The sequence below is a fragment of the Hyalella azteca genome, unplaced genomic scaffold (genome assembly GCF_000764305.2).
Source record: "Hyalella azteca isolate HAZT.00-mixed unplaced genomic scaffold, Hazt_2.0.2 contig104, whole genome shotgun sequence".
NCBI lineage: Eukaryota > Metazoa > Arthropoda > Malacostraca > Amphipoda > Hyalellidae > Hyalella > Hyalella azteca.
In genome coordinates this window covers 196,150-200,195 of record NW_025930465.1, presented here as the reverse complement: position 1 = coordinate 200,195, position 4,046 = coordinate 196,150, and positions in this window count along the sequence as shown.

Genomic DNA, 4,046 nt, shown 5'->3' with positions numbered 1-4,046 from the left:
GGCTCACTTCCACATTTCCGGCTCCGTCAAAGTAGCAAAACATGTGCTATTGGTGTGGTGTAAATCCACGTGAGCTTCACCAGAAGCCACTTGACTGTGAGCGAGTCACTGTCTGATGTGCGACGTCGGTAATGGGAATAATTGGTCCTTATTTTTTAACGAAAACGAACGCACAGTTACCGTTAATGGAGCTCGTTACAGGAACATGATCAAGGAATTTTTTCTTCCAAGACTCAAAGAAATGAACGTTAGGAACGTGTGGTTTCAGCAAGATGGAGCCACAACACACAGCACGAGACTCAATGAATTTGTTGCGACATCATTTCCCCGACCGCCTAGTCTCTCTCAGAGGCGATCTCCAATGGCCGCCACGCTCTCCAGATTTCACTCCATGTGATTTCTTTTTATGGGGTTATTTGAAATTTCTGGTTAAAGTTGATCAACCACGGAACATAGCACACCTCAAGAACAACATTCGCAACGTCATTGCCAAAATACCGATTGACATGATGCATAGAGAGGATAAAATTTTCAAAAATAGACTTCATCAGTGTATGCGCAATGGGGGCCATCATTTATGAGATGTCATTTTCATGACTATGAAAAAAAATTTGGAATACTGTATTCTCAAATAAAAAACATTTAAAACAATAATTGAAGTGCCTACTTTTGTTTTTATAGACCTTCCAAATAAGTAAGTTTCTCTGGCGCACCCTGTATATAATGTTGAAATTAATCCATGAATAAAATTCTGAAACGACATTTTTGAAAGCTGTTTGGCGTTTGCATCTCTAGGCAGTCATGCAGAAGCTCCACGCTGCAAGAGATTAAAAAATGACCTTGCTCAGGCCTCAAGAGGCAAACAATTTTTACCTAAAAATGTTGACGTTTTTGTAAAATTGTTGACAAGTTATGAAAAACACAAAAATTCTTGGCTCATCGTAAAGGATAAGAAATTTTCTATCAGATAATTTTTTCCATTGGTTCTTGGTGCAAGAAATGGTGTTATTTTTCTGTGTTTAGAGAAGCAGGTCGTAAATCTTGTGCAGAAATATTCAGACTTAACTGATTCTAAAGCCTTCAAACTTGAAGTTCAAAGCTAGAGCAAGCGAATGTGTACATGCGCAGCATGTCTTGTCCACAGGGCTAGCTGCAGCTTTGCTAATGGTGTGTACATGGGTGCAAGCGATTCAGTCTCAGTGCACATCCTGCTCTGGTCGGGTGAGTATCTAGGTGTTAAAACTCGCTCAAGCCGCATTCAATGAAGATTAGTTGATGTGCATCAGCTCTCCAAATGTCAGTAATCAGAATCGTTCTTGGTCTGACAAAATGTTGAAAGTGATAAGATTATCTCTTTTATATAATGTTGTTGCACAATTGCCATTTAAAAAATTAGTGTTCCAAAATTTTTGCGAAAGAGCATAGGCTTAATTCTCATTCAGAAAACCTTCGTTGACCCCGAAATAAAAAGATGTTCTCCTTTGTCACTGTGGTCGCAACAGAACTAAACAAAATAATTCAAGAGACATCAATTAAAGATGTGCGCATGAATAAAAGGAGAAACCTCATAGCAGTTGCATTTAAAACTAATGAAGAGACAGCAATGAAAACCCTACTCTCTACCACTAAACTTGAAAAAATGGCAAATTGAATGCTACCAACCATCAGATGACATGGGAAAAATATGCTGTGGGGTAATTGGTCCAGTTGGGCATGAAAATGCTCTTGACAAATTATTGGACAAGCAAAGACAAGCTTGCAAAATTGTTAAGATCTCCAAACTTTCAAAATTTTCTGGAACATCAAAAGAAGACTCTCTGGTCTTGAAGTTAGACTTTGAAGGTAATTAGTTACCAGAAAAAGCCATTTTTGGTTTGATCTCGTACAGAATGAGACCCTATAATCCGCCACCACTTTGATGCTACAGATGCCAGCAACCTCAACATCTTGCAAGTGGATGTACCTCTCCTGTATGCTGCCTGCTCTGTGCTGGAAATCACTACAAGGACATGTGTACATCATCTACATTCAAATGTGCAAATTGTGGAGGGCCACACATTGCCAGCAGCCACTGCAGGATATAAATGTTTGAGCCAAGGCCATCAATGCACTAAAAAGCAGTGGAATGTCCTGTGACCAAGCCAGAGAGCAAACAAATCTGCCATACTCGAATCTTCATCCCAGAAGAGATTCCCAAATTGACCAAAGTAGCCTGCCATCTAATCTATACAATCACACCAGCAGCAAAATATGCGAAACAATAGCATTCTTCAGATAAATACAACAGAAGTAGAAATGCATAGATCACAAGGCTCTTACCAAGGCAGTTCACCTTGCTCAAATATTGCACCATCTCCTGAGATTACTTACAGCCAAGTGACCAAGGTAACAATGCCACAATTATTAAATAATGGAATCACAAATGCAGCTGCAGAAAAACCTTTAATGGAAGAAGAAGCAACAGCCACCCTCACCAACCTGATTAGAAGTGAAATACAAAAGCTCAGCATATCTATTGGCAAGTTTCTGAAAGAGATTGTCCATACAGATTTTTCAAAGGAAAATAAAGGGTAAGAACTGCTGACCATAAGTGCTACCAGGAAACACTTTGGCTGTGGTGTTGCTGAGGCCTTGCTGGGGGAGATGCATGCAGAGACCACTATTACTGAAGAACCTGCTTCAACTCTTGCAACCTTCACAGCAGCTTGCTCATCCACCTGTCCTGGCCCATCAAGCATGGTCACTGATGAACAACTGAGATCTTCGCAGAAGTGACAAACCTAGACAGCTATAAACTCCAAGAAGAAGAAGACTTAAAATGGCCTATTCAAATCTTAATTCTGTTCAGCAACCTACTGCACAAGAGTCCCAATTTGAAATTTATCAGTTAAACTGCAATGGTCTGAAAGGCAAAGTATCAGAGCTGAAGATCTACATTTACACTATAAAAAAAAACAGAAATAGTGTGTTTGTGTGAAACCTGGCTGACTTGAAAAGGAATGAGCCCAAATTTCATGGGTATCAATCCTTATGGCTGCACCAATTGGGAGAGAAGGGGGCATGGGAATTTTAATCAGGGAGGATGTTACTTTTAAACCAAAACTAGTGATCCCATTTCCAACTGGTTTCTTGGAGTGTAAGTCCATTGCAATATACACCAACTCTGATTGCATCAACATTCTGAATATCTATAACCCCTGCAAAAATGTATCACCAGAGTATCTCTAGCATTACACTAATCAGCTTGGCATTCTCATTGGTGACCTGAATGGACACTTGCCCCCGTGGGACTCCCGAAACAGATACAACCCCACTGGCTGGAGCATCAAGAAGTTGATTGAAACACGCAACCTTATACTGCTGAATGATGCTGATGCTCCTACTTACATTGATAATTGTACTGGCTCAACTTCATGTCTAGATCTATACATAACAACTCATGATTTGGGGTCCTCAGGGAGCTGCATCAGGGCAGTGACCTAGGCAGCAATCACTTCCCCTTGGAGATCACATTTGGCTTTGGGTGTGCAAAGCAAAGAATCGGGCTGAGGAAAAATTGGGTCCTGAAAAGAGCCAACTGGAAAAAGTGGACAACCCTGTTTCAGCAAAATGGCCAAATTTTACCTGATATGCACTTTCGTCTAGATGTAGAAACCCATAATCATTCCATCACCAATAAAAATCTTTGAAATTGCCAAAGAATGCATACCAAGGACATCAGGCGCAAGACAGTTGAATCAAAAGACCCCATGGTGGGATCAGGAGTGCAAAGCTGCTGTTGAAAATAGAAGAAAAGCCAAGAACAAACTCAAGTCATTCTACTCTTTCAAACTTGATTCATTATAAATGATGTGTTGCAGTTGCAAAGCACCTGGCTCTAAAGAAGAAAAGGGAGAGCTGGACTAAGTTTAGTGAGTCCCTGGGCAGCACCACAGCCACCTCCAAGGTGTGGCATACTATCAAGAGCATTGGTGGGAAGCAGTGCTCCAGGAGTTTTCCAATTCTAAAACATACTGCCCCAAATCAAGAAATTGCTGAACATTATC